The sequence below is a fragment of the Parambassis ranga genome, unplaced genomic scaffold, assembly GCF_900634625.1.
Source record: "Parambassis ranga unplaced genomic scaffold, fParRan2.1 scaffold_21_arrow_ctg1, whole genome shotgun sequence".
Classification (NCBI taxonomy): domain Eukaryota; kingdom Metazoa; phylum Chordata; class Actinopteri; family Ambassidae; genus Parambassis; species Parambassis ranga.
The window spans coordinates 7,315,228-7,329,441 of NW_021144767.1; the positions used below are offsets into that span (position 1 = coordinate 7,315,228).

Genomic DNA, 14,214 nt, shown 5'->3' on the forward strand with positions numbered 1-14,214 from the left:
GGTGGTGTCGGTTCACCTTGGACAGCGATGGACAGGAGGACAGGAAGGTCCGGCTGCTCTCAGCTGGGACCTGTGTGTGTCTGGGTGCACACACACCTGCAGTCTGCCCACAGTTACTGACGTAGCCACTCCGTCACACCCCAGCTGACACATGACCGCACCAGGTGGCTGCTGCTGTGACAGATGGTGGTTGTCAGCATTCCTCGTTAGTATAGTGGATAGTATCTCCGCCTGTCACGCGGAAGACCGGGGTTCGATTCCCCGACGGGGAGAAAGACTTTTACCAGCAGATAGGATGATACTGACCCTGTACATTGCTGCTGCAATAGAAAACATTTCCCAGTTTGGGATAAATAAAGTATTTGTTCTGTTCTGTTCTGTTCGTCTTGTGTCTTGTGAGCTTTAGATTATATTATTTCTTGGGCTCTGTGTTCTAAGTGTCTTAAAAATATGTGATTTCCTTTATTTACAGTGTGCATGTCATGTGACTTTACTTATGCAACATGTATGATAATGTTCTGTCTCCTCTCGTTTCCAGACTGTCTGGAGGACACACAGAGTGGACATGGGTCACAGAGTGCTGCTGCTGTTTGTGTCTCTGCAGCATGGGCAGCTGCTCCTGCTCCACTCGTCACCGGCTGATTGTTCACACCTGTGATCAGTCATCAGCCAATCCTGCTGCAGCTTCCATCTAGTATATGTGTCCAATGGAAGCTGAGCAACATGTCAGCTACACACATAGAAACACTACACATAGTTTGTCATATAAATAACATGGATTGAATCATGTTGTACAGTCAATGGAAACAAAAAGCACTGAGAGTGGTGCTGGTAGTGCAGCAGTGGCTGGAGGCTGAAGTGCTGCCACCTAGTGTCAATATTTGGTATTACTCTGACTACATATTCCACCTTTAACTCTCTGCCATATATACTGTGCCATGTGTGAAGTGATAATAAAATGTGAATGTGAATTTATTGTAAAGAACTTTACTTATTATCCCTGTTATAAGTGAGCAGTGTGTGTGTGTGTTTGATGGAGTGTGTAATGTCTGCTCAGTGTTACTGATGCTGCTGTGTGTGATCTGAAAACTGATCAAACTGTGATGTGTCTGATGCTGACAGAAGAATCAGAGGTCAGACAGTCGGATCCTCCTCTGTGACACCTTTAACATCATATCAGAAATCTCTGTCTGCTTCTGGTACATGCAGCTGATCACCAGCAGGGGGCTCACTGCTTTGCTGTCACTCAGTGTAACAATGGAACTGTTAGAATGATGGTGCGGCGACACACACGTGTGTGTGGTTGAGGTTAATCAGTGCAACAATGTCAGCTTCTCTCTACAGACTGTGAGAGAAACAGGCTGTGTCCCAATTCAGGGTCTGCATCCTTCGGAGGACGCAGCCTACGCGGTCTCAGGAGGCCGCGTCCTCCTGAGGATCCTCCGGAGGATCCTCCACCGTTGGTAAATGGGACGGTCTGGCCTTCAAATCACTTCCTGATTGTGGCGCGACGTCATAAATTTTGCCCCGGGAAAAACAAAAGCAGCGACAGCGACACAACACGGACTAGACAACAAGCGGGACAACAGTGTGGATTTAGACATTTGGAATATTTTAATATATTTATTTGTTGTTGGAGGAAGAGGAGAGGCGGCTCCAGCGGCAGCAAAACCTGTGACGGCTCATTTTCTTCAGGCTGGGAGAGCGCAGTGGGGAGGTGACGGTAAGCTGCTGTTTAACCATATTATTGATCATAATTAATATACCGGTTACTGAGCAAACGCTAGATATATAACCAGTAGATAGACAAATATGATTAAATGTAATTTATATTTGATTCAATCGTAAGACTTGATACAGGGTCTGTATTAAACCACTGCTTTAATGTGTCATTAAGCATCAGGTCTGTCACTACACCAGAGAATTACTGCTGGGTGGAGGAGAGTGGGGCTCCCTGCAGGACCAGCTGTCTGTCCTGGAGGAGGTGTACTGACCATCATCACCTCTGGAGGGTGAGGATACATATTTTATAGCTTTTCATATTTTAAGCTGCTTTGGAAGCCACTCTGTGGAAGTTATTATTTTTATTTTTGCCCTTTTTAAAAACATCTTTAGTAACATGGCAGCCGCCGATCGTCAGCTCTGCAAACCCTGATGGACGATGTGGTGGACAGAGGAGACAGACACCCCCCTCCCCCAGATGATGTCCCACTCACAGCCAGAGGACTCCAAGGTCTTCACCGTGGCATCATCCAGTCCAGCAGCACCAAGGACTCCTGCTCAGCCAAACATTTATATATATGTTCTTTGTAAATAGTATTTTCTGCTGATCTTTATAAATAATAAACTGTACATTTTCATAATGCCCACTGGTAAATAGTTAGAAATGTTCAAACTGTGTCTTTGTAAATATTGTACATAACACAACACACACACAATAAATGATTTACTGTGGTCACTGAGAAGTTGTTCAAAAGTTTACTTAAATTATAAATAGGTGATGAAACACATAATGTAACAAGGTTAGAAGAGTTTAAGAACACAGAGACAAGAACGATTTAATATCATCCTTTAATTTAATAAGTAACATTTAAATAACACAGAACATAAAATCACTGCTGTCCAACATCCTCTGTATGAGCTGAGGTCTGTCCGTTCTTTCTCTGCTCTCCCCCTCTCTCCCTCCCTCTCTCTCCCCCTCTCTCCCTCTCTCTCTCCCTCTCTCCCTCTCTCTCTCTCTCCCCCTCTCTCTCTCTCTCCCTCTCTCTCTCTCATCTCCTCCGTTATCAATTGTCAGGTTTCTTCTGTTTCTCTCTGCTCCTCCTTCAACAAAATGCCAACAGGCAGAATGACCGTTTGATATAATAACGATAATATTGCTCCTCACGTGAACTATACTTTATACTATACTACAGTAAACAGTCCAGAAACATTCAATCAAAGCGTTTACTTCACAGCGCCTCGTATCAACAGGACGTCATGTTTGTAAATATAAAACTCATTTTTTTAATGCCACTGTCACTACTAGCATTTTAAAACTCTCCAACTACTGCTCTTTACTTACATTTAAATGTGAATTCGGCACTCCTGCCGGTGCCGCTCGCTTGGTCCGTCGTTGTACTATTGGACAAAAAGTAGGTCCGCAAAGCATTGTGGGATATTTAAGGCCACGAAGGATGGTAGCGATGCGTCCTCCAAATTCAGGCAAAAGGAGGACGCATTTGGAGGACGCATTTGAAGGACCCTTCGACTTTTGGCGAATTGGGACAGCCTTCGCGCAGCTTTGTGACGTAAGCGGCCTTAAAATGCGCACTCCGAAGGATGCAGACCCTGAATTGGGACACAGCCTTCGTGTTTCTGTCCACATAGTGGCGTTTGTAAAATTCACTGCAGCTGTCTGCAGCGGCCCGATGCCCATACACACACGCAAACACATGCTGACACACACACACATGCTGACACACATACACATACAGATGAGCCCACTCCCAGCAGCAGGTAGAGAGTGCGTATTGTTTGGCTCTGTTGCTCCATTGACTATGCTCAGATAAGCTATTGTAATAGGCCTACCACTACTCATAATAATAATAATATCAACATTATTATTATAATTTGTTATAGTGACAGGCCTAATTGCACTATGTTAAACGTGATGTTTTATATGTTGCTCTTTTTATTTTGATGTGTGGCAAACTCAGTGGTGTTTGTGTATTCTTATAGGTCCTCGTCCTATTTCCTATTGACACATACATAGAGACTTGTAATGGTAAGTGCTGTTATATTGCCTTCTGAGTTGCTGTTAACATTCCTTATTGTGACATTTTTCTTTAGTCTAGTATAGCATGATGTTTTTTCTCTCTGACCAGTTGAACCTAATTCCTTTGTGTATATTACTTTTCACAGATCAACGCTGACTTTAAAAGAATCACCACCATCCCACTACAGTCCAAGTTTATGTCTCAGCTGGACATCTATTCTGACAAACTGACAAATGTCTTTCAAAAAAGAGGCGGTCAACTCCGACAAAGGCTCAAAACAGTAGTTGCAAAAATGGCTGAGGTAAGTGATACATATTTCAGACTGTAGTTTGTATGTCTGTCTAATTTTGACAATGGTGTGTGGACTTTTGGAGAGGTCATGGAAAGTTTATAATATCTTAGATTATGAATATTTTTGGCAGGAACTTTGTGACAAGTGAGCAGCCTCGAGACTTAAATTTGAGAATTGTGCACCAATTTTATGATTGATTTACATTGTGCTTATAATTGTGTAGTACTAATGTAGCGCCTCTCTAGCTTAACGGATTAACATGAGAGGTGGCTAACCTGAGTTCTTTAATTAACTTCTTTAAATGTACCTTATGTGTATTTTTTATTTTATTTTAACTCTCTCTCTCTACGGAGCAATACAAACCAGCAACAGAAAATAGGAATTATTACCCTTTCAGTTAGCAGTTTATCAGGTAATTAACGCTTTACTTTCCCTTCAACATAAATAAAAGTGTTACCTGACTATAAGAAACACCAAAAATGCATAATAACAACACTGGGGTTACTGGAAAAATAAAAAATGTTTACTCTCAATATATAATTTCAAACCATAAACACTCTTAATCAAACAGCAAACGAAAAAATGTCAGCAGATAACAAAACACTCCAGTACACTAATTAAGGGCCCAAAATAAAACAACCTTATTCTTTATAAGCCGGCAATGGTCAATAGTCATAAAAACCAAAATAAAATCGCTCTGTGCGTTGTAGCCGAAAACAATGCCTGGAGTTTGCCTGCGGGCTCCTTCGCCCGCAGGCAAAATAAATAAAGTCAAGGTACCTGTCCGCTGAGCTCACACACGTGTGCAGTCCAAACTCCATCCCAACAGCAGAAGAGGAAACAGAAGACCCACACCAGCCACACCTTCTCCTCACTCGGTACAGCTTTGCAGAATGTTTGGTCCTGTTCTTCACGTCTAGGCTCCGCACCGACTCCGCCACTTGCGCTCGCGGCCCGCCAGCCTCCCAGCCAAGTCCCAGCACGAGAGTTAGCTACTGATTTAGCAGCTAACTAATTAGCCTTGATCTCCGTCGAATATTCCACCCGAACGGGAAAAACTCTAACACTGTCCAGTCTTCAGAAAGAGTCCGTGTTGAACACTTTCACCCGAATGGTGCTAGAGTCTATCAAAGTCCATAAAACAGTCCAACTATCTCCATCGCTCCTCACACGCTCTTTACTCGCCAGTCTCCATCTTGTTCCCTCTTCTTCTCTCTAACTTGAACTTCAACCCCTCCCACTCTCCTTTGACCTCACACGTGATTCACTCACGTACAATGTTTATATATATATAAAAAATAAAACACAATCCCGTGTCATACACATTTTACAGGCCACTTCCAACATAAATAATATACATGCCAGCATAACAATAAATGCAATAATAATAATAATAAGTAAAATAAAACTATCAAAAAGAAAACACAACATCCTTATTGGCTAATGAATTTATCCCTTTAGTTTAATCTACTGTATATCATGGAATAAAATTATTCCCAAATTATATCCCAATCGGGTTACACAAGTTATTGTACAAGTTGGGAGGCTCAGGCATTATTTTATATCTGTCATGTCAAAGTTGATCCAAAATATTGAGTTGGAGTTATTAGTGTTTGTATTGCAGCAGTTTTAAATGGTGTTTTCCACTTAGGTCCATTAACTCCTATTATAATACTACATTTTAATATCAGAGCCATAACAACATGGAATCATGCATTTCTTAATGTAAGGGTTTCATTTGTGAGGACATGTCAAAGTTCATGATCATAAATTCAGCTTCACATTCTTCATTTCACTGCTTCTAAGACAAAAACATGTTCTGACCTGAAATCACAGTCAGTGATTCAAATGAAAGTGAAACATCATCAACATTTAAAGCACAAAGTTGAAGCTGCTGTCACTTCCACACACTCTGCTTCTACACACAGCACAGACTCACTGAGGAACCAGAACACAACCTGAACCCAGCATGTAGAGGCTGAGTGAATGTGGTGCTGAAGGTGTGGAGGTGGATCAGTGTGTCAGAGGAGACTCTGTAGAAGGACAGAGTGCCAGCAGGACAGTCCACATACACTGCTGCTCTGTGAGAGCCAGAGGAGGAGGAGATGGATGTTCCTCTGTTATTGTGACGGACATAGTAACCACGATCAGAGCAGATCAGACTCCAGGACTGATTGTTTCTTCCAAACCAGCAGTCAACACTGTCTCCTTTCCTTCTGATTCTTCTGTAACTCACTGATATATAAACCACTCCTCTCCTCTCGACCTCCCAGTAACAGCGACCAGTCAGAACATTTCTACACAGCAGCTGAGGACACCAGTCAAATCTGTCTGGATGATCAGGATATGGCTGCTCCTCCTCCACATGTGTCACCTTCCTGTTGTTGTCAGACAGTTTGAGGTTTGTGTGCACTGAGTTTGTGTCGACTTCAAGTTGACAGAAATCTGATGGAGAGAAAAAGACACAGCTGCAGTTTATCATCTGACACATCTGATGGCTTCATTCTGTCTTTACTGACTGATGTGTTGTTCATTCATACAAAGTTTATCATCAGACTTTTTGTCACTAATGTTTGAATGAACAAACACACAACTATCAGCTTTGTGTTCAAACACAAACTGGATATTTGCAGCAATGTGAGTAAAGACAGACGACACATTTAGAACATGAGAAGAACAGCAGCATCAACTGTATCATTGGATAAAGAGCATCATCCAAAAGCTCCTTCATCAGAGTCTGGAGGAGGATCTGGACTGAAAGACCAGACTCAGACCTCCTGATCTATCCTGATATTGTTCCACTGTTACTATTGTAAATACTTATTCCGCTTCTGTATTATTCTCCTTCTTCTGGACACATTTTCAGCAGAACTAGTCCCACAGCTTTAATGTGAGCGACCTGAAACTTTTACAGGACGTCCGGCTGTACCGGGACACCTGTGCTATGACTTTTCTTTCCGTTCCGACGTACGGTTTTCACGTAAATCGCAAAAAACCAGTGGGCGAACAACATAGACGGTGAATGGGGAGAGAGAGAGAAAAAGGCAAAAATCACAAAACCAGGAAGCCGAAAACTGAGGGAGCCGTTTCCATGGTAACCGTAACAACAGCATCAACTATATCATTGGATAAAGAGCATCATCCAAAAACCAGGGAGGAAGCCGAAAACTGAGGGAGCTGTTTCCATGGTAACCTCCACAGGTGCTCTGACTGACTTCTCTGATGACATCATCAAAGATGGCCGCTCCCATTAACAATGCATTGGGTTCATTCAAACCAATGTAACTTCACTGTATTGATCCATACAGACACACACACACACACACACACACACACACACACACACACACACACACACACACACACACACACACACAGATTTTCAAAATAAAAGCCTCCAAATCATTACACACCTTACTAGGCCTGGTAAACTACACACAAGCCACCCAGAAATATGCAGACACACACTATACACACCTGCCAACACACAGACACACAAACATGGATTTTCAAAATAAAAGACCCTGCACAATGACAGGATATTCTGACGTGTAGATTTTCAAAATAAAACACTTAAACATGTTTTAACATGCATTAGGGAGTGTCCCCCCCCCCCCCCACACACACACACTTACACAGACACACACTGATTTTCAAAATAAAAGCCTCTAATTCATTTCACAGCTAACTAGCGCTAGCCACCCCTACAAATTATACATCAAATCGACCGGCTCGGTCAGGACTACTACCCTCTGAGGTTTGGTAGTGATCGGATAAACGGTGTTTGAAAAAATCCAGAAAAACTGCGATCGACCCTCCCCACAGGCATCAAATCACTGTCAAACTTTGAAGGCATGGCGTTTGGGCATGCTTTCACACAGAACCTTCATTCAAAATGTAAAATGTAGATAAACATTAGACCTCTGACATATTGAGTCCCCATGTCTGTGCCACTTTTTGTTTTGACAGGCAAGCCACTTAAGCTGACCTAACCCCCCTCATAGGAAATAATGGGAAACTGGTGAGATCCCTGACAAAACCCAGCTAACTTTGGAAGCCTATCAGTCTGGCATGCCTCTACACAGAATATTCATTTCAACTGCAAACTGCTCATAAGGAGTTGGACTTTATCATACTGAATCCTCATGTTCATGTCTTTTACCAAACTTCATAAAATAGCAGCCAAAGTCACATCCACATCTTTAGGATTCCTCCATTCAGAATGAATGGAGAAGCTTGGGGCCTATTAAACCTTATATAAAACCAAGCAGAAACACTGTAAAAGCATGAAATGTCATCAGTGGCATCTTTCACATCTGCCGGTGATCAGGAATGAGGTTTGGTGGTATATAATGGGGCGGACCGGCAGCAGAATGTGGGTGAGCGTGCATTGGCCCACTCAAAATTTCTTGTGAAATTTTCTAGGTTATATATACAATAGTTATTTCTATTTTCTTTCCTGTTTGGTTCTTCTGTCCTTATGTTCCTTTCTTTGGTTGGGATTGTTGGTGCATTATCATTGAGGGTTTTTCCTGTAGAACAGACCAAAAGTCCAGTTCATATGTTCACTGGGCCGAAGCCTCTGGCATAAAATCAATAATGTCATAATATGCCACCAGTACTGTTGTCCACAGGATGAAATCACACGTTTAAAAATGATTATTATTTATATATATTTAACATTTCACCACAAGATGGCAGCAAACATGGTCAAACTCTCACCACCCTGTTTGCCAGTGATCTGTGTTTTTTTATTGCCCATTTCTAAAATGGCAAGTGTGAGTAAGAAAAGGAAGGTTGACAGCGAAGGCCGAAGTTTCAGGACAAGTGGAAATGGAAGAAGAATGTGAGGGCAAGACATCTTGCACATTGAAACCTGTGTTGGAGCCAGACCTGCCCCCTTTACTGCAGCTGAGAACCCAGTCTCTTCCTTCTCATCAGAGGTCCCTCGTTAATCGCGGGGTTACGTTCCAAAAATAACCCGCAAAAGGTGAAATCCGTGAAGTGATGGGCTTTATTTTTTACAGTTATTCTAGATGCTTTAAGGCTGTGAACCCCTCACTACACACTTTATACTCCTTTCTCTCCTGTTCAAACACTGTCAGAGTTCAAGCCTTCATAAAAATAAGTCCAGTGTTACAGAATGAAACCAAAGCACAAAGCAAAATAAAAGGAAATATAATAACTGAAGATTAAACAATGGTTTGTGAAATGGAAGTTGTGGCGGCTGCACTAAAATGAATGATAAGTTAATGTGGTCTGTTCAGAGCTGTCAGTAAAAGCTTGTTTAACTGGTTTCGGCTGTCCCGCCTAACAAATGAAGAGATTGCTTCCAAAACGCTATAAATCCAGAAAAAAGTGTTTTCTTTCCAAAAAGGGTTTATATGAAACTTCTAGTTTATGTTTCAAACTGTAATATATCATCATGAGTTTGTAATAACATCAAAAAATCTGATCTATATTTTGATTTTAAACATTTATTAAACACCCAAAAAGCTATAAATCCATTTCATCATAAAACTCATTTTATGTATTTATATATGTATTTCTAATAATATTATTTCGCCGGCTGTCAGTTGATCCACATGACAAAAGTTTTTCTCTTTAGTATGTGAACAGGAAGTGGCCGGTATTTTCCCTCCAGCTGAGTTTCGGGATTCTGTATGGAAGGCTTCCACTTTTTTCCCATGGAAGAAAAGGACTGCCTCATGGATACTGTCAAAGTTATTCATGTCACACAGCTAAAACACTCATTTAAAAGACGACTGGACATACTTTCTATCTACTGACAGGGCTCCGCCATGACAGTTGGAAAGCTGCCCCGTGATTGGTTGAATGGAAATGCTGCATTGTGCTGAAAATCAGGGTGTTTGTAGCAGATTGGGGAAAAAGGGAAGAAGCGGTGCAGGGAAACATGGCGGATAACGTGTTTTGTTACTAATTGATTACAAACTTTAAACAGAGACCCCGTGTGAAACTTATTTTGGTGGTAACTCGTTTTCTTAAACAGTGGCGTTTCTCGCCCTAACCCTAACCCTAATAATGCTGCTCACAGCTCAGTGTCTCAGTGTCTTCACTCTTCAGTCCATCAGTCCAGTCTGACCCTTTGGATGAGATTCTTTGTGTCTGAGTCCTGCCTGCTTTTTGACTGTGGAGCTGTTTCTTCCTGTGTTTGGACCTTTTCAACCCTTTGTGGTCTCTTATTGGATTTTGTCTTTTGTCTGCTTTGGTTGTCTCTGTTATGTCCCAGGCTGAGGGGAAACCCACACACAGCATGTCTGCACCTCCCCACTCGTCCCCACTCTCAGATCGGCAGCTACACAGGCTGGTTTCAGTGTTAGGCTGCAGTTCATGAACTCAGAGCTGAGCAGTGCCCAAACAAACACAGAGACACTACAACACACTAAAGCTCCCTAACAAGAGAAAAAAGGAAAACCAATGACAAAGCTGGAACCTAAAACTCCTGCTGGGGAGTAATAAACTCCAGTAAACACCAAAGAAATCCAACCGCCGAGGCTGCGCTACAACAGCTCTGATGGACTGATAGAACACTGACTCATGCACAATAACATGAGGAAAGACTGAGTCAAACTTACACCTCCTTGGAACAGGTTTTAACCTCTGCTCTCCACCATGCTCCACCCTGCAGGAAGAAACACAGTCAGAATGATTTTCTAACCAACATGAGTCCAAACTGCTGATCAACATGAAGCAGAGTTCCTCAGTTTGTCAGAGACACACAAACAGACTGAAACTCATCTGTGTCGACTCCAGAAGAGTCTCTCCTGATCTGCTCTGTGTTTATTCATGTCCTCCATTCTGTGAAATATTGCTCTCTGTCAGTGCTTTACTGTAAAATCCTCTTCATGCAGCAACAGTGTAGGTTTGATCTCAGCATTGTGCATTTATCCAAAGCAGCAAACAAGCCACACTGTCTCTGACTGTTTGTTCCTTTCACTCTATATGCAAACACAAGCCTGGTTCACATGTGTCATGGATGGAAGAGTTTCTGACACACTTCAAATAAATACATTCACTCATGTCTGTGTGTAGTTTTTACAGTGATAATATTGTAGTGTCTCCCTGCTCTCTGTCTCTGACTGAAGGAACTCCTCCTTCTACCATTGTGTTGTTGTCTCCTCTGAAGCTTCACATATGGATTGTTTCAGGAACATTTGTTTGTGGAAATAATTCAGTGGTTCTTACAGCTGAGGACATTAATAAGTAGGGCATCATTTAGTATTTGATCTGCACTAAGTGTGACTGAAAATCAGTCTGTATGTATTTTGACATGAAGAACGTGTATAAAGAAAAGTGAAGTTAACATGATGGACACTTAATGATGGAGGAAGATGAACATCAGGGATCAGTGATTATTTCTTCTCTGCAGTTTCAGTCCATCCATCAACAGCTGTGGATATATGAGCTAAACTGACAGACTGAGGAGGACTCATGCTCTGTGGTCTCTGTGTACCTGAGAGTCTTCAGACTACAATCTGGACTGTTGAGTAAAGCAGACAGCAGCTCCACTCCTGAGTCTCCTGGATGATTGTAGCTCAGGTCCAGCTCTCTCAGATAGGAGGGGTTGGAGGTCAGAGCCGAGGCCAGAGAAGCACAGCCCTCCTGTGTGATCAGACAACCTGACAGACTGGAGGAACAAAACATGTCATGAACTCAAGAAGAAAGAAGGAAAATCCAACAGATCTTCAACATGAACATGAAGCAGAATTTAACTGATGATCAACAAGCTGGATCCTGACCTGAGAGTCTCCAGTCTGCAGTCTGGACCCCCTAATCCGTGAGACAGCTGCTTCACCCCTGAATCCTGCAGGTCATTATTATCCAGGTCCAGCTCTCTCAGACTAGAGGACTGGGAGCTGAGGACTGAGGACAGAGCTTCACAGCTTCTCTCTGAGAGGTTACAGCTGCTCAGCCTGAAAGAAATGAAATGTGTACATTTAACAATACTGAATAATTGTAACAAGTAGAGCAGTGCAATGAAAAAAACAATTCTACAACATGAAAGGACACTATTGTCTAAGCTTAGTAATGTCAGTGGTTATAATTTGTGAATTATGTTTGTACATTTTTTATTATTAATCATCTGTCATTTCTATGGCAGAGAACAGGAATCAGCCAATCAGAAAAAAATGTATTGTTGCCAGGTGAGGTCTGAGATTCAGCTGCAAGCACACCGTGCAGCAGACGTTATGGCATATAGGGCAGGCCAGGAGTGAGAGACAGGGAGCGGGTTTCCTTCTATATTGATCCTCCCTTTGTGTTTCAGTCACTTCATGTGAACTGATTGTGTGCTGATCAACACAAGCAGACACATCAGCACAGATTCATGTGAACTAAGTTACCTGTTGTGCAGCTTTGTTTGGAGGCTTTGGGTAATCTGTTTCTAATCTGTTTAATCTGATCTGTTCTGTGAAGTCTCTAAAACCTGACAGTGCAGCTGATGGCCTCATTGGGAATACAGTGAAACAGAAATGTGGTTTTTGTGGTTAAAGTCATGGTGGCACAGAGGTAGACAGTAACAGATGTAAACATTTTGTTCTAATAACCTGTTAGTGTAGTGCCACCATGAGGCTGACAGAACTGTTTCATTTTCAGTTGGTTTTATATTTGTCATCATGGCTTAAAATAAATAAGGAGTTATTGAATCTCTCAGTGATAGTTGTTGAGTTAACCCTTTACTTCTGTCAGTATAATAGCTGTTGAAATCCACCAGAATGCAGGAAATGGCTTCTACTTCATCCAAAATGTTCTGGGGGAGGTAACTCTGATACTTTTCCACATTAAAACCATACAGCCTGTCCTTATTAGCTTTAGATATGATTCCAGCCTCAGACCTTTATGGTGTATTTCCAGGCTATTCTTTAAGGTCAGTGACTTCATATTGTTCATCTTCAGCAGTTTCTGTTTCATAACTTCCTAATGTTCAAAGGTTTTCTACTTTTCACATAAAACAGCTTCATCTATTCAAAGTGTTTCAGCAACTTAAATTCAGACTGCAGATTCTCCAGCAATTCAGAGCAATCCTTCACATCATTCAGAGCAATGCTTCAGCTGCAGCAACCAAACTCACATTTTCTGCAGGAAATGCTTTCTAGTTAACTTTGTGTTCATAGTGTGTCAATTCATATTTTCGTCTTGTTTAATGAGTTGCAGTTTAATGTTATAGATGTACTTGCACAATCCATCATCATTTAATCTCTTGAGTGAAGCCTACATCTAGAAGGTTTCATTCCTAAATGTGTTTTGTTTGTAACCCAGTTTAAAATCCCCACATGTTTTAATGAGTGTTGATCATTTCAGTTCAAGTTTAAATGTGTAAGCATTTAAAATGTGATTTAAAAGGGTAAAAAAGTGTTACATGTTTGTTGTGTTATGTTAAAGAATGTTGCTGAAAGATGTCCCACCAGCATAGATGGGGTTAATAACAAGTGACAGGACCGTGAGCACAGTGTGACACAGACTAGGAGAGGTGTGTCGGAGAAACATGTGTAACACAGAGATTTTCTGTCTTCATTTCTAAGTTAGCAGTGCACAAAACGGTGTGTAACTTGTGTCTTAAGGTTGTTGACAGGACAATCTGTGAGAAGAAGTCTAGCAGCATACTGAGAGGCGGGAAGACTTTCGCCTGCTGCGGTATATGTCAGTCTGTAATCATTTAAGTTGCCGCTTTATAGAGTGTATTAAGGTGTGGGGGCCACAACTTTTGTTTAAGTGACCTTGAGGTTGGTAAACTGAGTTTCTGAATTCATTAGAGGGTTAAGAAAAAAGGTTATATTGTGTTTTTGCCTCCAAACAGCTGGAGTGTTTTTCTTTAAAAAAGTGACATTTGATGTTTAAGGCTCCAAAACAATATTCTAATTTTATTTTCATGTTCTTAGTTCACCAGCATTAACCTTTTCTTAAATAACAGAGAATTATTTTTCTAAAACCTTGTGTTGTGTTACTTATTACTCACCTGAGAAAGGGCAGGGATTCAATTGCAGAGACATATGCAGACGTAGTTAAGATCTTCATTAAAAATATAATTTAAAGATGGCCATTTGATTGATGGGTCAAACACTGCACTTGTGTGTATTAAAGGGACATCCAAGATAATAATTAAAACTGAGTTAATCAGGGTTAAGAAACATTGGATAAATACTT

General features: G+C 41.4%; 1 non-coding gene across 1 annotated transcript; it reads left to right on the plus strand.

Moving 5' to 3' along the window:
* The first annotated feature begins 200 nt into the window (after positions 1–200).
* trnad-guc (transfer RNA aspartic acid (anticodon GUC)) lies at positions 201–272 on the plus strand. The gene has a single exon. It is a non-coding gene; the product is annotated as a tRNA-Asp (tRNA).
* The last annotated feature ends 13,942 nt before the right edge of the window (positions 273–14,214 follow it).